This window comes from Podarcis muralis, chromosome 10, assembly GCF_964188315.1.
Source record: "Podarcis muralis chromosome 10, rPodMur119.hap1.1, whole genome shotgun sequence".
Taxonomy (NCBI): Eukaryota; Metazoa; Chordata; class Lepidosauria; order Squamata; family Lacertidae; genus Podarcis; species Podarcis muralis.
The window spans coordinates 23796296-23822610 of record NC_135664.1 but is presented as its reverse complement, the minus strand read 5'-3'; the positions used below and the strand labels follow the sequence as shown (position 1 = coordinate 23822610).

The 26315-nt window shown below is 41.7% G+C and overlaps 1 long non-coding RNA gene across 1 annotated transcript in view; it reads left to right on the top strand.

Moving 5' to 3' along the window:
• The window catches only part of LOC114605504 (uncharacterized), a 47871-nt gene that overhangs the window by 17489 nt on the left and 4067 nt on the right, over positions 1–26315 (top strand). The window contains exons 5-8 of the long non-coding RNA XR_003708586.2: positions 8093–8171; positions 12277–12411; positions 14918–15006; positions 15672–15761. This is a non-coding gene — a long non-coding RNA (uncharacterized LOC114605504). The remainder of the gene's footprint in view (positions 1–8092; positions 8172–12276; positions 12412–14917; positions 15007–15671; positions 15762–26315) is intronic.

Below are 26315 nucleotides of genomic sequence, written 5' to 3'. Positions count from 1 at the left end.
AGATTTTGAGGGCTGAAGGTCTCCTGCCCCTAGTGTAAACAAAACTGAGCTAAATAAACCAAAACCCTGAGCCACCATGAAGCAACTTTGTATATTCCCATAATACCTCAAACCTTTCCCAAGATTTAGTGCACGGGCACTAATACTCTGAGGCTGCTGGGAATGACGTTCTCATCTGTAGCTTCTGGATGTTGTTGGTGGCGACTGACCAGCTTTCCTGGGATTAATGCTTTAGGGAGGAAGATAAGAAGGTGCACTGGGTTTCTTCAGTTCAGTATTGTCCACACTGGCTGAAAACAGCTTTCCAAGATTTGAGACTGGAGTCTCAATCCAGAAATTCTGGGTATTTCCTCACGCAAAGCAGATGCTCTACCACTGAGCTGTGGCTCTTCTTAGGTGATGGTCCTGCCCCAACAAACCATTCTAGGAAGGCAGCCCATGTTGCTACTGATAGTGCAGACTTGGCATCCCATGTGCTAAAAGTGTTGTGTTCACTCATTTAGATTTCCAGATTCAGCTGCTGTACACTCTATTGCAATTAATCAGATAATGACTAGAAATGGGTTATAAAGAAAGGGTTAACACAGAAACCTCTTTACAACTGGATAGGAGGTAGAATTCAGGATGTGGCTAGATGTCTTTTCTTGCTTGGCTCTTCAGCTGCGTAGGAAATGCCGCTGACCTTAAAATACTCATTTTTCCTATTAATATATCACACACTTGTGTTCTGCTCTTGTATGTCTTTAGGATTTCTTTATACCAGGGCTCTCTAAACAGCTCCAGTAATATATCCTGTCACTGTTACACATAAAAACCACCCACCAGAAGGGATTGAGATTAGTTATGGGAAAGAATAGCTGCTACAGTGGCATTTTGATGTAATTCAGTCTAAATTTCAAACATTCCTATTTAACATAATCAAGTGGTATGAAATCTTTTTAAAAATGGCAAGTATACAGTACTGGCTCAATTGGCACTTAGCAACGGTCTTTTTACAATATGCACAAAAGCTTCCAGCAGGGAGTGCTTTAAGGACCATCCTTTGAGAGCGCAAACTCACACGTGTACAATCAGTAGACATCAAGGTTGTATCTCCAGCTCCCCTTGAGATGTTATTTAGCTAATGCACAAATGTTACGGCTAAACGGTTAGCCCTGAAAATGGAACAAGCTGTTGTGTTCATGTGTACTTTTCATTTTGGGATAATATCTTCATCTCGTAGTACTGCATGAAATAAGATTTAGCGTGCAATTGTTATTAAATAGGTGGGTTTTTTGATATCTCTTTTTGCTTTTTCAAAATGCTGCCAAAGTCAAGTGCCCCTTCTTCAGTTCTGTATTTACATAATGGCAAACCGCAGCTGAGTGGATGCACACCTACACTCTTTCCTGGCTGGACGAATTTCTGATATCGACTGCTGCCACCACAAAGGCATGCAGGAATGGAATGCATTGATTGCGCATCTGGTAGTAAACCCAAATTCTCAATAAGCCTTTTCTCAGAGATTTTGATTCTGGCGAACAAGCCCACAGTGCAAATTTGCAAAGCTCTCAAACTAACTGGTTGTGTTCCAGACAAAATTGCAGGATTGCCAAACAAAGACTAAGCTTTCTGAAGGAGTTCTGGACATTCCACGTGTCATATTTTTCCCCCAGTCTCAGGATCCGTGCATTTCCAGGTGCACATCGTAGTTTTGGTACAAGACTTTGTGGGACTCCATTGTATATACAGTACAGAACTTGGTTCACGTAGTGGGTTGTCCCTTGCTTATGCATGCTTTCGTTGTCTACATATTGGTTCTGCCAGATCAATGCATATCAGTGGATTAGAGGCAGTTGGTAGATTAGTTGACAGCACACATGTACATGCATTTCTGAATTACTTGGGTCTGTCATAAAGTCAGACGTGCATTTTGCCAGCTCAGACAAAGCCCCTTTTATCATAAATGTGGGAATCTCTATATATTTCAACAGACCTACTACAGTTCTTCAAAGCTACTACATAATATTTTGAGTGCCATATTTGCATTTTTGGGAATGTGTCGCCTTAAACCGAAGATGGAAAAATTAGAGGAAGTCCCAGAGCTTAAGGTTCACTTGTGTTAACAGAAAAACAAAATGACTAGAAAGCTGTTGTTACAGCATTGAAATTCCATTACTGAATGTTTTCTGCTTTTTGCTAGTGGTTAAAATTGCCCTGATAAGGTTACGTAGGCATGGGAGAGATGTATACACAACATGCCTTTCTCACCCATTTGGATTTCCCTTTCAGCTCAATGGAATGGGCAACATTTTTAAATGCCAAGAGAATTATGATGGAGTCAAGCAAATATTATTGCATTTGTCATATTGGGGGCAATCTGGGAGCAATTCTGACAGCTTGTTTGGTGTTAATAATCACACACAAAAAAAATCCCCTGCAAATTTTGATGGTGAGCATTTGTCAACGATTCTGTGGTTGTGCAAATATTCAAAAGATAGATACCCTATTCATTGTAATCAATAGCATTTGATTCCTTCACCAGAACTGTAGTAGCAACCAACATTTTACTGCATCAGGCAGTAGCAGAATTTTAACGCTAATTCTTAAAAATGCAATGCAGAATACTAGTCGTCCCCCCGACTCAATTCAAAGTGCTTATTTCAGTCTTTTGAAAGCCCTAAAAGTTCTTGACCATAATCTCATAAACCCTTCCACCATAATCTCTCAGACCTTAACATCACTAGGGGAGCCCCACTTTGTGTTCAAAAGGCTACTTGGACATGGAGTTCCGCAGTGGCCAATGATTTTGGTTTCCACCGGAGTCAGTTGCTGGAGATAGCAATTTCCTTGAGGACATTGTCTATGGAGTTTCATCTGGCCAGCTCCCTCCTATCCTTTTGAAGATCTTTTAAATCTTTTTCTTTAGACTCCTCAATTTGAGCTGGTTTTGTTAACTGCAGGTTGATCTGTATACGTGTTTAGTGGCTTTGTGCTCGTTGCATTTTGGAAGTGGCCGTTTTGGAAGCTGGTTGGGTATCAAATGTTAAAAAGAAATAACTAGTGATCTTTTAGAGCAATTGTGAAGTATCTGTCCCTTTTGACAATATCTGAGACGCAGCAATAGATGCTTGATCAGACTCAACTGCTGAATGCAGTAACAGACAGCATTGGAGAGTATCTTATATCAAGCAGTTCTCATTTGAAGGTATTAGGCATGCAGTAGTTTGACACTGGTCAGTATCAGCCAGAGAACAGTGCATACAGTCGTACCTCTGGTTACGAACACTTCAGGTTACGAGCTCCGCTAACCCAGAAGTAGCTGCTCCTGGTTGTGAACTTTACCCCAGGATGCGAACGGAAATTGCGTGCCAGAGGTGCATGCGCAGCGGGAGGTCCCATTAGCGAAAGCGCGCCTCAGGATAAGAACGGTTTCAGCTTAAGAACGGACCTCCGGAATGAATTCAGTTCATAACCCGAGGTACCACTGTACTTGGCTGCATCTAACAGCAGACATGCAATGGCAACAGCATTTGACAGTATCTTAATGGACATCTTTCAGTGCTAGTTAGTATATTTTAGAATAGAATCCATTGATTAATAATGCTAATCGGAGGCAAATCACATTGAAACCTGACTTTTCAAACCTGAAAATTTGTCAGGCTTTCAAGTTGTTGTTTTTTTTGGGGGGGGGGGGGAGGGATTCAGCTCTGCAGGGGGAGATGTGTTTGTCCAAAAAGACAAGTTTTTTCTGGCCACTTAGAAAAACACAGAAGCTGGACAAGTTGAACAGCAAGACTGACACTCTGTGGCTTAGCAGAAGAAGTTCAGTGTAGATTAATCTTAATGACTTTATTTCTTTTATTCTCTTGAGAGCACTATAAAAAAAACCCTGGTTGTAGGAAAATGTGCTGGAGACTTCTTCAAGAATTCACCTGTCCCGAGGCTTAAATTTTGATTTCCAACTTTATGCCTTCGGGATATTCAAATTATGTCAGTTGCTGGAGAGAGCAATTTAGTTGAGGCTGAAGCTCCTCCTCCTGGCATGTTATTTTCCTTATCTGCTCACTGGAAGAGGGAGCGGAGGAGCCAGCCACCTAACAGTCATCTGACATAACGATTACCTCAGGCGATGTGACACTTTGACACTTGGTCAGTCAGCTGCTTGTTGGGACTTCAAAGCATTTGGTCTGGCCTCTTTGCCACACAGGGCAAGAGATGAAAAGAAAACCACAGGGAAGTACTCAACTCCTCTCACTTAAGTTTGGGAAACGCACACAGTTCAGTCTCCTACCCCTCATCCACAGATGTCCTCAGACGAGTTATGTACCGCCAAAATGTGAAATACTTCACCAAAAACAAAGCAAAATAGGATACCAATGTGCATACAATTTGCATGTTCTAATTTATAGGCCTAGATGCAAACTCAGAACCAGTGATTATAACTGGAATAGAAATACTGGGACTCAGCTAGACTGGTAAAGAAAAAGCGATTTATACGTGTTGTATGTGCGATATAACATGTGCCACCAGATGGAGACATGGAGTACCGTTTTTCTCTACCTGTTTTCCCTGTTTAAATTTACAACGCTTTAAACTGTGGGTAGGCAAACTAAGGCCCAGGGACCGGGTCCAGCCCAATCGCCTTCTTAATCCAGCCCATGGACAGTCCAGGAATCAGCGTGTTTTTACATGAGTAGAATGTGTCCTTTTATTTAAAATGCATCTCTGGGTTATTTGTGGAGGATAGGAATTCGTTCCCCCCCCCCCAAAAAAAAATAGTCCGGCCCCCACTAGGTCCCCCCCCAAAAAAAATAGTCCGGCCCCCACAAGGTCTGAGGGACAGTGGACCGGCCCCCTGCTGAAAAAGTTTGCTGACCCCTGCTTTAATCTGAAACACTTCTTTGATGTGTCTAGTTCCAGCCCTGGTGACCTCAGTCTGCTGTGTGAGTCATAAACTGTTGATGGAAAAGTTCAATGTCCCTGCTCTCTTTTCTCATGGTTCTTAATATTTAAGACTCCTTCAAGAACTGTCCCATGACGGCCATTCAGATAAGACGACAAACTCTTTCATGGTGCTAGTGGCAGACCCTGTGTCTGGAATAAGTCTCATTCCAATATTTGCATCCTTCATTGGGCTGAAGTGGTCTTCCAGACAAGACTCCACATTTGTGCTTAAGGTCAACTACAACTTTCACAGGCCTCAATACATTTTTGGTATCCAAGACAAATACTTCCCAGAGATCTAGTGTGGCACAGACTTCCTATTCCGATTTGGAAACTGGCACTGCTTGCAGATTGCGAGCTGCAGCAGCAGATAGTATTTCATCCCCAAATAAATTGGTATCCCATTATGAACAGGGGGGAAAAACCTCTATGGCCATTCAAATTTTTCTTTTGTCTCAGACTATTAAGATCAATAGGCTATGAGAATAAACGAAAAGGGGCAATTGAACTGTTTATTTAATTTAAAAATAAAACAAGCTTGTAGAATTTAAGGAATGCTCAAAGCCACCTTAGAACCAGTTGTTGGCCACACCATTAGTACTTTTAAGCAATCAAAAAATAAATAAATTCTGGATAGGCAGCTGTGTCCGCCAACTTTTAGGTGTAAAGAACCCAACATGGCTGAGATATTAAATGTGAAAACTCAGTACGTATAGTTGAAATGCCATATTGTGACTTCAGGGCCCTGGTGCTATAATTTTTAAGAGAGCTAGCTAAGTGGTATATTAACTGCACACAATTATTTCGCTTGTGAGCAGAAGGAGCAGAGCTTTCTGTTAAAGTTATGGGGCCCATTTTCTTCAGAATCATGCTAGTCATACCATTCCAAATAACTGTGGTTTCCTGTTGCATGGCACTGCCTTTTTGGAATGCCCCGCCCAGGGAAGCATCAACTTGTTGTCTCTGTCTCACCTTGCTTTGAGGATCAGTTCATATTTATTTACTTACCTAAGTCAATGAAGGCAACAAATACTGACTCTAGAACAGCTTCCCCCATCCCCTCTCTCCTGTGCAGTGCCTGGCAATCTATCAAGGTCTTTAAAAAATACATCAAACCTGTGATGTTGACGTGCTAGCAGCTTGCAACAGCAGTTTCTCTGCCAATGCAAACTCTTGCTTTTTAATAAAGAATTTAAACCAGAGAAGTTAAACATTCATTGGTCTTTCTTCTGGAGGAGGAAGTAGGAGTTTGAATTGGCTCTACAGCTACCAGCCCTCTTCTTTAAAATAGAGAATATTCTTCTGTTGAGTAGAGACCGGAAAATCCTGTGCTGAGCTCCAAGAACATAAGCCATTAAATAAGGCAAACAAAAACCCACCAACCTCCCCTATTTTATAACATTTTTTTTAATACAACTAGCCATACATTCCTCTCTCTTTTTAACGTTTTCGTCACTCGTGCCTTTCTCAAAAAGTAATTAGCACTTTAACTTTAACCTCAGTAACTCTCTCACAGTAATGTAGCATATATGCAGAATGTATTAGTCTATATCTGCATACAATAATAGAAAAGCATATTTCCAGCTTTAGGAAAATATGCCAGTTCCTTTTGCTTTCTGTAAGGCCTCTTTGTGTATTTATCCAGATAAACCATGGAAACTCATGATATTTATAAGCAGCTATTGTGGGTAAAGATAGCTGGTACAGTGGTACCTCGCAAGACGAATGCCTCGCAAGACAAAAAATTCGCTAGACGAAAGGGTTTTTTGTTTTTTGAGCTGCTTCGCAAGACGATTTTCCCTATGGGCTTGCTTCGCAAGACGGAAACGTCTTGCAAGTTTGTTTCCTTTTTCTTAACACCGTTAATACAGTTGCGACTTGACTTCGAGGAGCAACTCATAGAATGCGGTGTGGTAGCCTTTTTTGAGGTTTTTAAAGACTTTGGTGATTTTTGAAGCTTTTCCAAAACTTTCCAGACGCCGTGCTTCGCAAGACGAAAAAAATCGCAAGACGAAAAAAATCACGGAACGAATTTATTTTGTCATGCGAGGCACCACTGTATGTCCACCACTTGGCTGTGTTAGAAATGGACAACTCTCCTTGACTTGATTTGGAATTGGCTTTGTATCAACTCAGGGTGTGCACCAGCTATAAGACTTGGTTCAAATCCTGAGTTGGCACTTCAGAAACCTTGTGCTTCTGTCCAAAGTGCTTCTGAATCAGTCCCATTCAGCTCAAGTCCACTTTGGTGAGGCTGAGAGGTGGTTTGCCTTTCCCCTTCACTGTTGAGATAAGTAGCTATGACGCTTTTATTTTTGACATAAGTACATGAAACTTGCAGGCAATATTTGCCCCTCCAGAGTAGACAAAGTCTGCCAAATTACAGGCAAATAGGTAGGGGGTTTTTTTTGTTCTGGTACCTTTAAATTTTTGTTTATTTTTATTTTTCGTGTCATGGGAGTTTGGAAACTGCCATCTTGTGGACCCAATACTTTCCTCACTGCAAATTCCCCATAGTTGCCTGCCTAATCTGCCTGGGGAACGGTGGTAGGAGGATGACCATGGAGCAAATCCTTCCCTCTAACAAAGTTCTATAATAAAGAAATCTGAAAGCAGCTGGAGAATGGTGTTCAAGTGTTTGGTGTTTCTACTAAAATGTCCACAGAGGTAAAAGTTTCCTCTCATCGCCTTGAATAAAGTGATTGCAATACTAGGCTATGGGTAGCCTCTTTCTACACAGGGTGAAATTGGGAGCAGCCTTTCGAGCTTGTGCTCTTTCACCTTGTTCCCTTCCTTGTTCCACTTGCCACATGGACGAGTGAATGCCCAGACCTGGAGAAAAATCACCTTTATTTGAATGGTAGATCTCTCCTGACCTGAAATATGAAAATCCCTTTCTGTAGCATCTTTGATATATATAGTTTGGGAGATATCCCATGTCATATAAAAATGGACCTGCTGATTTCAAGCCTTGCCCTTTATGTGTGGTTCTTCCTAAAATATAAATGGGGTGGGGAAAATTCAGGAAACCGCTGTGTGTGGAGGGCATAATATTTGAATGCCTTCGATGTCTTGCATGAAATAAAAAGGGAAATAAAAAAAAATCTATGTCTTGCCTGAAATAAAGAGGGAAATAAAAGATGCGCTGGACTTCTTCTTCTTCCAGTCCAGTCTCAAAGCATCTGAAAGAGCTATTTCAGCAATGGCCGAATGGCTTTGCAGCAGTCCAACGCCACCTGAGTCAGGTATGGCATGGAGTTTTTCGTTCAGACTTTCAAAACAGTGTATTTTTCTGAATTTAACTTCAAGATGGCTGCATCAGGCTTTAAAAGTGCAGACTAATGTACAAAACCACACATTTTACCCATTATAGGATATAAAAGGAATGTTTCCTGTGGTGGAAATAAATAGGATGGTTACCCACCGCTTCCATTGATTTTAAGTTCTACAGTAAATTCATGGGAACTGCAGCTGCTCTGCCTCTTTGAAAATCTGGCCACTGTTCCTAGTCCCAAAGGCCATATCCTGTACATACCTATTCAAGTGCTTAACCTTAGGCACCCAGGTTTGAATTTTCTCTCTCTCTCTCTTTTTGCATACATGATCAGAGGAGTTAATTTCATTGTTATGAGCCCACTATTCAAAAACAGCTATGCCACCTTGAAGTCAAGCTGTACGTCTAAAAAATCTAAAATACTTTCATTCTACAACAGAGAAGCTCTAAGATACTGAATCTTACAAAACATCAAAGTACTGGTGAACTGGGGAACACTTTGTATTTTGATTCTTTTAAATGTACTTTTATAGTAATAACCAGTAGCAGGGAAATTGTGATCAGGACGCAGTTTTCAATGTTCCACTGACTTGGTGGCCCTCTCCTGGGCTTCTGTCATGATGTCACCATACCCCTAAACGTGTGACCTTACAAAACACATAGGCCCCCAGCGATCCGCAAAAACTCTGCCCCATTGTGCTTCATCCCAAAATCTAAAACTAACTTTAGCTAACTCTGAAGTGAAATATTGTGATTTATAACAAAAAAGGTTACTTAGGGAAGTTGGATACTAAATTGTTCGGTTGGAATCTTTATCCTTTGATTATGTAGTTGGCTGAACAAAGCATTTTGATTCATTCTGTTCCAATTTAATTCCCCTTTGCAAATGACCTGATAGCTGACCCATTTTTTATGCTTAGTATCCCCAGGAAAACAAAAAAATATATAAAAATACAGTGATCCTTGTTAATCATGACATTTTTATATTTCATGTTCCAAGCCTTTGGTTTAAAAAAAAAAAAACAGGAACAAAAGTTATGCAAATAGATGAAGCCTTGCTATATTCTCTTAGTAAAATTCAGCATTAAAATTATTAAACTTTCACTCAGAGTGAACATAGTATTTTAATAGAATAGCCAAAGAAAAAAAAGCCGTTCCTTCTTACTCTATAAATTGCTTTATGTTTTAACACACTGCAAATTAGGACTTTAAGTAAAGCTTCATTTTTCTTTTTTCTATATGCAAGGTTTGTTTAAGGTAGGTTGGGGTTTTTTTAAAAAAAATGAAGTAAGGCATGTTTTTCTTTCAGTATTACATTATGCTAGCTAAGAAAGATAATGATATATATTTGATTTGACATTTTAATGACTGTGCAATTCTAGCCATGTCTACTCAGAAGTAAATCCTATTGCTTTCAATAGGGCTTATTCCTGGGTATGTGGGAATAGGCGACTTCCGTCTGAATTAGAGTATGTCCAGACCAGAAGGCCATGGACTTTGGCATCCAGATAAAACTTAATAACAGCTCATAGGATGAGGCCTACATACTGGTGTGTAGACACACAACCCATTGAGATGTTTTTGTCCTTGGATGCTCATTTTTTCCACTGCTTGCCAGTACTGTGTTGATCATACCTTCCCCATAGCAGGCAAAACATTTGTGAACATTTGGTGATATCACAGCAGCTCAGCCTATGGTGAAGTAGGATTCAAATGTGGCAGGCAGGCAAACAGCAGATAGTTACCACCTTCATATTTTATGAACTTTTGTTGTTGTTTAGTTGTGTCTGACTCTTCGTGACCCCATGGACCAGAGCACGCCAGGCACTTCTGTCTTCCACTGCCTCCCGTACTTTGGTCAAACTCATGTTAGTAGCTTTGAGAACACTGTCCAACCACCTCGTCCTCTGTCGTCCCCTTCTCCTTGTGCCCTCCATCTTTCCCTACATTAGGGTCTTTTCCAGGGAGTCTTCTCTTCTCATGAGGTGGCCAAAGTACTGGAGCCTCAGCTTCAGGATTTGTCCTTCCAGTGAGCACTCAGGGCTGATTTCCTTCAGAATGGAGAGGTTTGATCTTCTTGCAGTCCATGGGACTCTCAAGAGTCTCCTCCAGCACCATAATTCAAAAGCATCAATTCTTTGGTGATCAGCCTTCTTTATGGTCCATCTCTTACTTCCATACATCAGTACTGGGAAATCCATAGCTTTAACTATACGGACCTTTGTCGGCAAGGTGATGTCTCTGCTTTTTAAGATGCTGTCTAGGTTTGTCATCGCTTTTCTCCCCAAAAGCAGACATCTTTTAATTTCGTGACTGCTGTCACCATCTGCAGTGATCATGGAGCCCAAGAAAGTAAAATCTCTCACTGCCTTCATTTCTCCCCCTTCTATTTGCCAGGGGGTGATGGGGCCAGTGGCCATGATCTTCGTTTTTTTGATGTTGAGCTTCAGACCATATTTTGTGCTCTTCTTTTTCACCCTCATTAAAAGGTTCTTTAATTCCTCACTTTCTGCCATCAAGGTTGTGTCATCTGCATATCTGATGTTGTTGATATTTCTTCCGGCAATCTTATTTCCAGCTTGGGATTCATCCAGTCCAGCCTTTCGCATGATGAATTCTGCATATAAGTTAAATAAGCAGGGAGACAATATACAGCCTTGTCGTACTACTTTCCCCATTTTGAAGCAATAGTTGTTCCATAATGTCGGACTAAATATGCTAATGGAAAGTGAGGTTTGGGGGCTGTGTTGTGCTACTCATAGAAGTTGCTTTGCAGGAGGCATCGTTTCCTAAAAGTATTCTCCATTATACCTTTTGCTTGTCGTTTCTCCTTCCTTTGCACCCAACCGGTGGAAGAAAACTACAGCACCGGTCGGTTGTGATACAGCTTCTTGCTGTATCAAGACACACTTTGGTACATAACAAAGCTGCTCAAAGAAAAAGACACACACATATCCAAACCCATTTTTCTCTTCTACTTTTATTTTTAACCTTTTTTAAAAATAGAAAATTGGCTGACCACGGATTTATGAATTAGCAAGTCCATTATAATGATGAATGGAAATTACCATTTAAAACCTGAATCATTCATCAGACTGCTTGCTATGTGTCAGGTGACATAAGAATACATGAATACTTGTCATCTTAGTATTTCCTACCTGATATTTAAACTTGCATGAACCTTAGGCTTTCGTACCAAGTGCTGGCTAATATAAATTAAAAAACAACAACACCCGAATATAAAGTAATTTTACATATAGTTTCAAAGGAATGAAAGGGAACATGTAGAAGACAATGTCATTAAGGGGGGGGGGGAGAAAGAAGCATTCTTCCCACCCCCAGACAAAAGCATCACAGAAGTCTCTTGGTTTTTTTTCAAAATATAAAGTCCTGTTGAGTATATGGTATCTCTAGACCGCCTTTATGGTTGAGAACCTTTACTGCCAGATTGATCTGTTCACCATCTTTCAGCGAGCCCCCACTGACAACAAAATATTCCATAAATGTTCCTTCTAGGTTTCTGAAATGAGCAAACACACCATATTCCAAGTGATAAGGATTTTGAGAGAAAAGCTAGCCTCCAAGATGATAGCTCGATGACATCCCACCCACGTTCAAATATGATTTCTACCGTAGGCTTAGCAGTTCATAAACTGAAGCCAACTTTCAGAGAGATCATTTAAATTGTGAAATGCTACCCAAAGACTGGGGAAGAAAAGACTGTATATTAATCTTGGCAGCAGATGGCAATTCTAGATCCAGAAGCTCAATGGTGTTGAGCTGAATGGAACATAACAAGTCTGTTATCCTAACAAAATGCAGCCTTTGTCTCTCAGAGGGCTAGAAATGCCCTCTCAGTATATGCATCCAATCACAGAAGAACATAAAGAGACAGTTAAAGTGAGTAATGTTGCATAACTAAATGGCGAGATTTTCAAGTGGAATATAAAACCTGAAAGTATTGTTTTAATCAAAGATCTGATGGTCTTGTCAGTGCTTCATTATCCTGATGCAGTGTGTGGGTTTTTTGCCCCCCCCCCATATTTTTCCTCTTCCAAATACTAATGTTTCTGCAGAAACATGTAGGACCCAATCCTGCTTCCTCAGCAAGGCCTGATGAGCTTCCTCATAAGACTTCATCCCAACCTTCCACTCCCAACTGGATATGCCAGCGTACTGGATACACCGCAATGCAGTCACAGCAAGTAAAGGTGATCCCACTTTGAAGGATCCCTCTCTAATGGTTCTCCATTATATTTTTAGAAATATCAGCCACGTAGCCTGATACTACTATTATTTTTAATTGTGTGTGAGGCTATTTTTGCTACTATTTTGCAGGGAAAGCTTTATTAAATATTTTTCTTTCAAATTGAATTTGTGCTATTACAGTGGTACCTCGGGTTAAGTACTTAATTCGTTCAGAAGGTCCGTTCTTAACCTGAAACTGTTCTTAACCTGAAGCACCACTTTAGCTAATGGGGCCTCCCACTGCTGCCGCACTGCCGGAGCACGATTTCTGTTCTCATCCTGAAGCAATGTTCTTAACCCGAGGTACTATTTCTGGGTTAGCGGAGTCTGTAACCTGAAGCGTATGTAACCTGAGGTACCACTGTAATTTGATTTTCCACCACCATCACCACCATTTTCTTCTTTGCCTCATTCCAAACCACCTAAAGACCACTTCCAAACCGCTGTGGCTCAAGAAGAGCCATGAGCTGGTAGCCAGTAGTTGAGACAAAAGGTCAATGTCAATAAACATGTCATGTGCCAGAACCAAGGGGGAGGCAGGAAAAGGTATTAAGGCAGCTGTGGTCAGGTCCAGAAGTCAGGACTGAAGGGTGAAGCCAAAAGGACTAGAGAGCAAACACAGTGTGGACACAGTAACAAACCAGAGGTCTCTCCAGACTGATGTCTCTGCAAAATATTATTGCATACCCTCCAACATTTCTCCGATGAAAATAGGGAAGTCCTATTCCATAATAATGATAATTTTATTTTTTATACCCTGCCCATCTGACTGGGTTGGCCCAGCCACTCTGGTCGGCTTCCAACATACAGAAAAACATAACGAAACATAAAACGTTAACAAGTTTCCTTATACAGGGCTGCCTTCAAGATGTCTTCTAAAGGTTGTATAGTTACTTACTTACCTACTTGGCTTGGGGGTCGCCATACCCTCCCAACATTTCTCCGATGAAAATAGGGATGTCCTAAGGAAAAGCAGGACAGTCTGGGATCCAATCAGAAACCAGGATGGCTTCTGTAAATCTGGGACTGTCCCTGGAAAAATAGGGACACTTGGAGGATCTGCATCATAGTGCAATGATAGTGCATTAGTGGTGGGTTTATTTTGTTCGTTTGTTCTGTCATGCTTCCCCTGTGATAACAGGTTATCGCTCTCCGGAGGGTCACAACAAAAGTGTTACACAATGGAACTTATAGCTATGCTGCTCAAGTTGCACATGTTCATGTCACTGTATTACCTGCTAGCTCGAATCCTACGATAACAGGTTACTGCCAAAGATTACGCTCACAGGATTGAGCCAAAATATATAATTCTGTCTTGGCCAAAATGCCAAAACGCCATGATCAAGTAGCTTTTTCAGTCTAAAGCCAATTACACTCTACAGTTCTGTACTACTCAACAGCACTGTGAAAACCCTGGCTATATTATGCCAGCTGATGCAGCTGCTAACCCCTTACTAACACAGCGTTCTGGGTTCCTTTGTGCTGCCTAGTTCTTGCATCCCATTCTAAACATTTATATCCTTGAAACACTAAAAGAGAACATATGAGTGACTCGTATTTCTCCTTTTGCATTTCCACTGCATCCCATTTTGTTCCCATTTTGCAAGTTACAACATGGCCTGTGCTTATTGTGGTAATGTTGGTCTAGGGCAAAAATGTGAGAAACTGAAGCTTTAGATCAGATGCTTTTATATATATATTAAACATGCCACCCATTACCTTTTCAATGAAAATAGAAACCAAAAGGACATAACGTTTGGGTGTACCTAGCCTAGGAAAAGCTTAGCAAGGTAACCAGGTAAGGATTTGTGTTCAACGCTCTCTAACAGGGTTGAAAACCTTGAATAGCAGCATTTAGCATAATACAGGCTCAAATAAGCAAACTGGTCTTCATTGATGTGTCAAGCTGGAGACCCGCATCTTCCAAAAACTGCCTCTGTATGTCAGCATGTGACGCTGATCTTTCCCAGCTGATGCTGGATTCAAGTTTCTTGGAAGCATTTTTGGTGGAGATGTGCCAAACAACCTTAAAAAATAAATCAGTTGCAGTAGAACAGGACAATCCCCCAAGGCTCAGAGGTAGGGTGAGTGTTTTGATACATGCATTACTAATTAACTGTGAAAAGTTTTGAACAGGCCCAATATCTGTGTGTGTGTGTGTGTGTGTGTGTGTGAGAGAGAGAGAGAGAGAGAGAGAGAAGTGCAATAGCTACCTTTTATTTGAAAGGTCATAAAAGGGTAGAAAAACAATTCCAACCCATGAAGTTAACTATACCACAATTTTGGAATATAACCTTTCGGTATCCCCCCTCCCTCCCCTCCCCCCTCCTTTTTTTTACAAGATGTGATGCTTCATGTCAAAGACAGTATTCCATATCATAACTCATTTGACATAACTTCAGGTGATGCAAATTTTTTATAACACTTGTTTCTCCTTTTACCCCTCCTCCAATATATTTCTTTTCCCAGACAATAATGACTTCAACCTGGAAAAAGGCTTACGGCTCAGTCAGAACTAGCCTAAATCTAACCTTCAGTTTGGAGTCTTGGATAATGAGGTAAAATATGTATTATTCACTCGACTACCTTTGGACTCAAATGACAAAAGGGAGTGAATATTCCAGGCCCAACACATTCTTAGTTTAGGAATCTCAAGAGACATTTTGCAACTGTGCTATTGCAGCTTGATTTTTGGACAGTGAGGAAGAAATAATGATACTTTTCATGGATTTTAAAAGGTGTTTCTATGGCTCTCTGGCAGCCTTAAACAAGTCTTAGCACTGGTAAATAAATGAACTGTTAAGCCACTTTAACATCTGAAAAATAAGCTGCAGGTCCATTATCATCCGAACATGTTTCACTCTTCCCAGTGTCAAATCTCTAGGCTGTAATTCTGAGGTAAGGTGAGTTTTCATTTCAACCTTTTCAAGTAGCTCCTTACAGAGCACGAAATGAAAGAAAACAGTTAATCTTAAACAAAAGAATATAAATAAATGCCACATGAATGTTCTCGTGAATTAGTTTTGCTAATGCTAATTAGAATGCTCATTTGTCCAGAAAAAAACCCCCCATGGCAGATGACTTTTGTTTGCAGTTGGATTTATTGCAAAGCATAATATGACAATCGTGTACACTAGAATCTAGTTTACTAGCCATTGCAATATCTGGATAATCTTCTAGTTCCAGTTATAAATACGCCACTCTTTTTTGCTTCTTCTTTCAGAGAAAAATGTCTGTCAAATACAAGTGTGGATACATGCCGGACTTCCCCACTGCTGTTGGATTCACAGCTGAGCAAAGTGAGGTAGCCTAGGTAATGTTGTGTAGGCAGGGCAATGTCACACATCAATAGAAGCCTCTTAAGTGCTTGTCAGGTGTAAATCACTGTCATCATTGACATGGGGAAGGACCTTTGCAGAAATGCAATAGCTGTCCTGTTCAAAGGAACCCTTAACACCTCCTTTATTGACCCAACCCATGCCCAAAATGAACAGCCCTTGCTTGTTTTCTACAAGGCACATCCACACATGACATGCGTACAGTAGGGCTGAGTGTAAGGGCTTGTCCACACTGGAACAAAATGTGAACTCCAGGCCACTGCTGTCCCAGACATCTCCCACTTTAAATAAGAACACACACAGCCTGCCCCAATTCAGACTTTCCAAGGATCGAAAGTCCCCATGTTTTAAGGGAGGGGGATCTGGGACAATAATGGGATGGGGAGCATGTCACATAGCTGTCAACATTTCCCCTTTTTTAAGGGAAATTCCCTTATTCTGAATAGGATTCCTCGCAAGAAAAGGGAAAAGTTGACAGCTATGATGTCATGTTAATGGGGAGGCAGGCAAATGCAAACCCCACATTTTGCTCTGGTGTGGACAAGCCCTAAGAGTCAAATTACAAAGAGGTCTAAGAAACACCTGTTTTCAGAACAAGTGGGAATGGGAAAGATGATGTGAAATGGAGAGAAGCGGAGAGGAGAGTTGCCTAAGCCTTTCCCCACCCCCACACTGTTTCTCATTACAAATCACAGTCTTGGGAACCCATCTGGGAGAAGCAGATAAGTAGTTGGTGTAAAAGGGATCCTTCTGACACTTTCCTGCTCCACGTTGTCCCTTTTTGTGGAAAAGGAGCTACTGGGGAGTTGTTAAGTGTGTTTGCATGCATTGCCTAGTCTGATCTTCTGCTACCCTGTTATACCGTCCAAGTTTGATAACATGCACAAGGCTAGTTAAAGGGGTCAGTTGCAGATAATAAGTCAAAGACTGCTTTGAAGCAGAGGTTTTCAGAACAGAACAAGTTACCACCTTCCCACAAAGATGCCATCATAGGCATGCACAGCACATCAGAATGCTCACCCAGGGGATTTTTTTATTTAAAGGCAAATATTTATTGAATACATACTCATACTCAACCATAAAGGACATTGTTTTCATTCACCAAACAAACTAAAGAAACTCCCTGCCCTATACTTCGTTGGTTTCCGTGGTTTGGCTGCCCACGCGTAGGACTCTGAGGGCTTTCTGAAAGCCCTTGATCAGATAAAGGTAAACACGTGTCCAGTTCGCAAGATGCTGCAAGACAATCTTTATTCGAAGATGTGAGAATTCTTACTGCTTTGAATAAATGTACACAGAAGCATGTGACTCTTCCAAAAGCATAAAAGGGAAAACACCCTTGAAAATAATGCCAGCTATATACTGTCCATCAAAAGGATGTTTTAAGAGAAGAGGGGTTTAAACTGCAGAACCGAACACGGCCAGTTTGGAAAGGTTAACTTTGCTCGGCTAAGGTGATCCCTTCGGTGGTGGGTACTATTACTAAGATTCCGTAGTTATCCTCCGCACTGAATAAAAAAAAATATTCATGCCTTTAGGGGTTGTAGGGTCCTTGCTGTGATTTACATAACTTGCTGTCAGCTGGCATGGCAGACACCAATTATAGGGAACTTTGGAAAGGCGCTACCTGTAGCTCTCAGTGGAAGCCATGTTTCTGTTGTATTAAATCTGTACAGAAATGACAGTGGGGGGAAAGGAGAAAAATAAATGGTGCTGTGAATGTTACAAGTAAACCTTTGGGAACAACAATGTAAGTAGGAGAGTGATACAGATAATGCGGTTTTGCTTAGTGTAGCACTGAATACCCAAAGTCAGGAAAATGGAAATACAACACACACACACACACGACTATATATAATAGTCACTCTGCAATGTCAACTGTGCCAAGTAAATCCCTAGAAAGCTTAAAGGAATGTTACAATTTTGCTTAGAAGGGAAAATAGGTTTGACTGGTCAGGTAATAAATTAACAAAAAAATAAGATAGTTACAGGAGTCTTATAATTGCTAGGCGTGTTGCAAGGCGTGTGGCTATGGGAGAAGCAATAAGATACTGGATAGAAATTAATTTCACCCATGCAGATCTTAGAGCAGGGAACCAGGCCTCCCCAACTACTCATGGACTTGACACCTGATCATGGATCTACTTTCCAAGGAGCAGCCACTACCTGCTAGATCCATAGCCACATTTTCAGATCCAGGTATCTTTTCTTTTCCCCTGCCTTGCTTCAGTCCATTGGCACCATAAGCCAGTCCATTGGCTCATAAGACAATAAGTTGCTGAGTCCTTCCTCTGTTCCCTGAATAGTGCCATCAAGACCATGGCAATGAGGCAGAAAGCTCTTCCCAGTATATTGTTATGAGTTTGTGGGTTCCAGACACAAATAATTCCTTGGTTTAGTAAGTGTTAGAATTTAATCAATTATTGGAGAGTTAAACTGGAAGTCAGACTCTTAATAGCTGGACTCGGCTTCCTGAGTTCAGGAGATTTCCTGAGAGATGGGCCATTAACAGGGAAAATCACAGGGAGATGGGCCATTAGCAAAGCAATGTCTGTACCAGCTGGCAAATGGGTGGATCCCCTCCTGAGCTCTTGGATCGTTAGCATATAGAAATCAGTGGAGAACTTTAGGATCTCAGTTGGGGATGATATGGACTGGAGGAAAATAGTTGCAGTTGGTGGAATGCGGCAAGCTGGAGAGAGGATGCATATTTTTCAATCCAAGGCGGCTGTGGCTATGGGAGAAGCAAGAAGCTTTTATGGGTGTCAATGCTGTAAGCATCATATGCTCTGGTTGTATATATGGGTAAATAAACCATATATCATAAAGACACCCCAAGCTCCACTGTGCCTCATTCCCAAAGGAAACACGAACCCTGAGTAAGAACACTGAAACATTGCACCACTTGGAAATTGGGGTGGCATGTAACAATATCGTTCTAGACTCCTGCTTCAGGTTTATTGTTACAGCTGATAGGAAATAGTTCATTGTACTTCTAAAATTATTGCCTGCCAGAGCTCTAGCCACACTCCTCACTCTTCTGAGGACTGCTTCATCTTTACTTTTCACCTTCTTTGGCCTACAATATCTCATTGCATCCACTGGTTTTCTCGGTGTCTTCAAGTACATTTTAATTCTACTGAAAAACTGCAGAGGCACAGTACTTTTACCCAGAGTGTTTGGCCCCTTTATACCCAGCAGATCAACTAACCTTTTAAATAGAAAACTGGAGTTCTCCCTGACCTTGGAAAAGGCTGGAGAAATCTATTCTGATCTCCTCCCCGCCCCGCTCCATGTTTATGAACGAGTCCTGGTGAGCTTTGCAGTCTAGGAGAACTAGAGGCAAATAATTTTATAGAGTGTTTTTGCATATATTATTAAGATTCAAGCCCTGATTCTCTCTCCCCCCCCCCCACAAGAAAACATTATAAATAGTGTCTCAAAAACCTGTGATATCCACTTTGTTAAGTGTTGGGTTCAAGAGATTAAGGGCAATGACTGGCATATAGTTCACTTTTATTTCCATCTCGCTGCAACCTCACATCGCTATACATCTGTTTTGTTGATTCAGAAGAGCACTTGAGCGCCTTTACAGTTGATTTTGACAAGTGCTACAATTTGATATGGGTAGATAATTCTTGCTGAGATGATTTCGAAGTACAGAAATTATAATTTTGAGTAGATATTACCTTTCTTTATGATCAGAAATTTCATGTAATATACTGTGCACTTAAGCATCTTAATCACATTTTTTCTCCCCCTCTCTCTCTCTTTTATAAAAAAAATACATTACATTATTTTCATCTAATCGAGCAAAGTATATTGCAAATTAAAATATTGTTCTAAATATATCTGGGTCCACTCCCCCTTCCTCCTGCTTGGTGAAGAAGATCCTTTAAAGAAGAACAACAAAAAAGGAACATTAAAAATGTTCATTCCTAACCTTCTCTTCAAAACTATTTGGTTTGGGATTTAATTAAACAGTAAGACATGACAGACTGTACAGGAGGGCTCATTAATGCACACCTTGGGTACATTTCACCTCCTGCTTCTTGCACAGCTGAGGTGTGGATTAATCAGCGCTACCCCTTGGCCCAGAGCATTTATTGTGATTATAAAATGACCACTTGGAAAAAAAAATAAAACAAAATGTTCTAACGCCAGGAAAGATCATCCATCATGCCTGATGATTAGGAGTTAAGAGCAACATTAAAAGGAAGAGGGGGGGGGGGAGCTGTTCATGTTTTATGCAGTGGTGCAAACAGAGTTTTCCTCCTGTTTGGAAGAACTTTATGATTCTTCAAAAGCTTTATTTTTGTTCAGTGGCAAAGCATAATCAAAGATGTAACAGGACAGCTTCGCATTAGATAGTGGTAGTATAGCCTATTCATCCAGAGTAGATGTGATGGGAGAAGCCACATTTGTTGAATCATGTGCTCATCCCATTTATATATAAAGCTGACAGTGGGACTTATGCAGGTTCTTGTTTGTTTATATGGCTCTGGGCAACTATGCCTACAGGACTGCCTTTCCCCTATATGAACCTGCCCAGACCTAACACCATCATCTGAGGGCCTCCTCTGCAGTAGTTCCCTTTTTATAAAGTGCTCTCCCAAGGGAGGCCCGACTGGTGCTAACCTTGTCATGAAATGACAAGTGTCATGCAAAGGTGGTTTTTTGGGTGCCACACAAAAGTGTTTTTTGTTTCTCCGGGCACTGGGTAGCACAACACGATACTGTACAGCTAAATCTGTTTTTACTATGATTTCAGCATTGCGATTTTGTACTTTGGTTGTAAATAGCTTCAGGACTTTTGTGTGTGTTTGTGTGGAAAGCAATGTATACATATTCACCCACCCTTAAAAGGTAAAGGGACGCCTGACCATTAGGTCTAGTCGTGGCTGACTCTGGGGTTGCGGCGCTCATCTCGCTTTATTGGCCGAGGGAGCCGGTGTACAGCTTCCGGGTCATGCGGCCAGCATGACTAAGCCACTTCTGGCGAACCAGAGCAGCGCACGGAAATGCTGTTTACCTTCCTGCTGGAGCGGTACCTATTTATCTACTTGCACTTTGACGTGCTTTCGAACTGCTAGTTTGGCAGGAGCAGGGACCGAGTGACGGGAGCTCGCCCCGTCGCGGGGATTCGAACTGCCGACCTTCTGATCAGCAAGCCCTAGGCTCTGTGGTTTAACCCACAGCGCCACCCATGTCCCTGTCACCCACCCTTACTCCGCTGAAAAATATTGGGAAATAGAACCAGTAGCAACAGTTCTCAGCTATATTGACCGAGTGGAAAGGAGGCAGCTTGATAATTACCTGTGTGTCAGCAGACTTGATTGGAGGCTCCAGATGTTCCTTCCAGAGGACTATGGAAACTGATCCATTTGAAAAAGAGAGAACTCAGCTTCGAGATTTGTAAGTTGAAAACTAGTAAAGTTCCCAGCTGTTGGTGCACCGCCGCCGCTGCCCCACACCACAAATTTTCTCTCAAGAGGAATATAGCCCAAAGCTCAGAAAATGCTAAAAGGGACTTGTAGTAAAAGCTGCTCAATTGTGGAGAAGTGTTCATGGTCCCCAAAGAGCAGAACAGAGGGAGATAGTAGCTGGAGGGGTGGGAAACAACCATCAAAAGATAACAAAGGAAGGAGAGGGCTCAGAAAGCTGTGGGAATTGCAAGATGGTATGTACCAGGGAAAAAAACTGATTAGAGCAGCAGGGTGGAATGGTGTTTTGTTTTGTTTTTAAAAAATCTAGATCCCAGTCATGCCTCAACAATCAGGATCTGATCGCATAAAGCTAGTGTGGTGTAATGGTTAGATTGTTCCACTATGACCTGAGAGAGACCAGGGTTCGAATCCCTACTCATCCATGAAGCTCACTGCGTGACCTTGGGCCATTCACCATCTCTTAGCCTAACCTACTTCACAGGGTTGTTGTGAGGGTGAAATGGGGAGAAGGAGGACCTTGAGCTCCTTGGGCGATAAAGGTAGTATATAATTTTTAAAAAATCATCTAATTTTTAAAAAAATTATGGGAAGAGCTCCTCAGTAATGCAAGAAACTGTGTCAGTAAGAAAACTGCAAGCATGAACCAGTGATACTGAAATAAGTTTTAAATACATTGCAAATGACTTTAACTATACTGTTTAAAATACTTGGCATTTATTTATTTATTTTTAAAAAATATTGATTGAGAATTATTATTTTTTCTTGTCAAAATTTCAGGGGGGAAATGTTAAGACAGTGTATTGTTAATAATGATGATGATAATTATTGATGTTGAATAATAATAATAATAATGTCCCAGAATTGACTTTGCTGGTTCTTTTTCCTCATAAAAGAACTACACCCTGTGCTTTGCTATTGTTGCTTTTTTTCTGAATGAACATAAAAATGATTTTAGCTTTCAGCTTTTAGTGATTTATTCTTTTTGCACTGCACTTTGCTTTTTCTATGGAGTTTAGAGTGCATAATTAAAATCATATCACTGATTTGTGTCCAGCTGGATTGTGTGGTGTGTGGTTTTTGTTTTTTTTACTCGTGTGAATAATTTCCACGCAGATAAATAATCTTGCTGAGGTCCATTGGACTTCCCATAAGCAAGGGCAGCACGGGTAGTTAGTGTTTGTAAGATCAATCTTGGAAATAGCAACGTACAAGCAAAGCAATGCACTGTAACTCATGCCTAGCTATAGATACATAATATATTACTTTGAACGAAGTCTCCTCTTGTGTTACATTTGTATTCATATATGTCAAAAATGCAACGTTGGTTCTTTTTAAAATAAATTGGAAGCGCTAGTCTATAGTGTATGATTATTTTATTAACTGATAAATCAGCCAGCTCTCAAGGGCATGGGGGAAATAGATTTATTTAATTTACAAATAAACTGTATCCATTCAGCATTTCCTTCCCTTGTTGGAAATGTATGTTGTAGTGTTGCTTGCAACTGAATCCCTTAAGCGGTGCAAGATTCCTGGGGTTCCAGGTTTCCTTTTGGAAATGAGGCACGGCAGACACTGTGGTGTCTTTTTGATATATGGTTTATTTACACATATATGCAGTCTGAGCCTACAGTGGGGTCCACAGCATCAACACCCCAAACAGGTCTTGTTTCCCCCCTAGCCACAGCTTTGGATTCAAACACACATCAAACATTGCCCTCGAATGCTGCTCTAGACTCTCCTTCCAGTTTGTTGCTTTTTGGCTCTAGGTCACATCACTCCTAAACACTAAACTCTGCCTTTGTCCTCCTCACTATCTGTGAGCTGAGGGAGGGGCGCCACTCATTTGCCATCTCCCACAGAGTCCCTTCCTTTGTTCTCCTTACACCTCTCACCAGGAGGCTAGCTGGGCTATTCCAAAAATTAGAAGCCTCGGTTAGATCTTAACACTTGCTGAGTCCAGGAATTATGAGAGTCTGCCACCCAGTTTAACATCTCAAACCCTATAACAGTACTAACAACCACAGGTGCTTACAGATGCTTAAGCATTTTCTCAGATATCAGCAAAAAATGGTGCTTCTCGACCCTTTTTAAACAATAGCACACAAAATATGAAAGCGGGCACTTAACTGTGAGGGACTTGAAGCAGTGGCTTAGCGTGGGTTGCCAGTGCCCGGGGTAGCGGGCGCATTCAACTGCCTAATGGCATCTGCGTCACCCAGGAGAGTGTCGTTGCAGAGATAAGTAAAGAAGAGTTGTCCCTTTGTCTGGAGAGCTCACTTCCTGTTTCACACAGAGAAGCTGTTTTTAATGGAGCCCAGTGACAAAAGTGCACAGCTGTATTAAGGCAGTAGCGGGTGTTGAAATTTTGCATCCCTAACAATTTTGCTCCTGGGGGAACCACCCCTGCCTCCCCCTACATTAGTGATTCCTTTGGTCCTATGTTGCAGTTTTCTGCAAACAATGCTGTCAGGTACTATATTCAGTTTCATGATAGGCATACTTGGCCGTTGACTCTCTGAGTTGTCCCCTCATTCTCAATAAGGTTTTAAAACGTAGCTATTTTAATGTTACGGAAGTGGTTAGGGCAAGCGAAACCCAGAGCAAGGAGGGTCTGTCAATGACCCAAGCATTCTGGCAGATGATGTCATTGCTCCTAGTCTGGAAAAGTCCCCTCTGTTCCCTCTCCATTGCACCACCGGTTGTTTGACAGAGGCTTTTTTGGGTGTGTTCCACCAGGTTTCTAATATACTTAATATGTTAACTTTTAGGAGCATTTCCTCCTTTGTGTGCCTCTTCCATGTGAGGTCTGGAAGGTGGCAACGCAAGAACAGGCCTTCTCTGTAGTGGCTCCCCATTTGTGGAATGCTCTCCCCAGGGAGGTTCGCCTTGGGCCATCATTAAATAATTTTAAGTACCAGGTAGTGCTTTCTTCAACCAGGTCTTTGACTGGTTTACATTCTACAGCATTTTAAATGTGTCTGTGGCAAAGAGGGCTATTGTTTTGATGTTTTGTTTTACTAATAACTAACTAACTAATTAACTAACTAACTAAGGACACCTCCTCCAGATGTTATTTTCATGTGCCGTTTCCCCCCTGTGACTCTTTAGTCTTTTTTTTAACTTACTGCCTCACATGCTTTTGTAAAAATGCATCTTGAGATATCCAGGTGTATAGATACTTTGTGATTCCATAAGGAGTTGTGTGGTAAATCATTCGATTAATAATGGCCATGATCCAGCCCAGATGAGCCACATTTACGTCCCAACACATGCTTATAGTGTCACATCAATCTTCTGAATTTAGAACAACTCTATGCCTCAGATCGGTATTTCTTTGGCTTTATGGATAGGTAGTCACTAACACCAGAGAATTTAGCCAAAGAGTAAATGGGCATTTCATTTCAGTCTATATAGTCCGGTACTCTGCTGAGTTAAGCTTGAGCTACTGTTTGTATTTATCTTGCTAATACACGTTTGGCTTCATTTGCTAATTCATACTAACCGATTTAATGGCCATGCTAACAACATGGGATAAAGATAGTATAAACGATAAATCCTTATACCCCAGTCTGTAAACCATCCTCTAATTGAAGATTATTTCATAAATGATATTTTCAGGAATATAGTTGCTGAAAGGCAGCGTGGGATTTCCTGGATATATCCAGAATAGCAAATGTAGCATAAGTGAGTGGTCTCCCTGTACGTTTGTGGCATAATATTGCATTCAGGCAATGTTCTCCATTGGGCATAACCTGCCCTGTTCTCTGGCAGGAAGGGGGTGTTATTGAAGTCCTTGATTTTGAGGTCTCAATCAGGAAGCATGAGTGAGAGGTGCTTTCTGTTTTAATACTTCGTTTCTGCCATCCGAAAAGGGAGCCTGCATATCGTCCCTGTGGGAATACATGTTCCTCTCCTCACACTGGGAAATGGAGAAGCCCAGTTAGCATCCAGCTTGTCGGTCTAGGCTCTTGGTTGTTCCTTTCTGGCTGTGCCCATACCTGCCCCACACTTGAAGTCATGTATGCTGTCAGGTGTGTGACAGCGTTTGTGGGAAGCAACAACAACATCAACATTAGATGTTGTCAGGGGCTGGACTGAGGAGGAATGGTGGGGACCGTCCCCCCCTTCCCTTGAACCTTCTCAAGAACAGGAGGACAATATAGATTTAGAACAGTGGTTTGCAGAAGGGCACAGTTCAGAGGCTGCAGAGGGGAGAAGCTGGGAAATATTGGAAGAGGAACAACAGGAAGAAGCCACAGCAGGGGAGAGACAGCTGACAGACTCAGTGTCTTTGGAAAGCATTCCTGGACATCCCCACCAGGACCAGGCATGCACTGAGGGTAGTAGAACAGAGAGCTCAGAGGGAGAAAGCTCAGATTAGCCGACACAGGGGTGAGGTAGAATAGGGGAGACGTAGGGGGGTGGGACTTTACTTGGGAGCAAGGTCATTATTTAGGGAAGGCTGCATTCCTTTGTCACTCTGTGAATTATTGAATAAATTGCTTCGTAATACAGTGGTAAAGGTAAAGGTACCCCTGCCCGTACGGGCCAGTCGTGTCCGACTCTGGGGTTGTGTGCTCATCTCGCTTAAGAGGCCATGAGCTGGCGCCGTCCGAAGACACTTCCAGGTCACGTGGCCAGCGTGACGAAGCTGCAGCTGGCGAGCCAGCACCAGCGCAGCACACAGAAACGCTGTTTACCTTCCCGCTATAAAGTGGTCCCTATTTATCTACTTGCACTTAAGAGTGCTTTCGAACTGCTAGGTGGGCAGGAGCTGGGACCGAACGACGGGAGCTCACCCCGCTGCAGGGATTCGAACCACCGACATTCCGATCGGCAAGCCCTAGGCGCTGAGGTTTTACCCACAGCGCCTCGGGTTAAGTACTTAATTCGTTCTGGATGTCCGTTCTTAACCTGAAACTGTTCTTAACATGAAGCACCACTTTAGCTAATGGGGCCTCCTGCTGGTGCCGTGCCGCCGGAGCATGATTTCTGTTCTCATCCTGAAGCAAAGTTCTTAACCCGAGGTACTATTCCTGGGTTAGCGGAGTCTGTAACCTGAAGCGTCTGTAACCTGAAGCG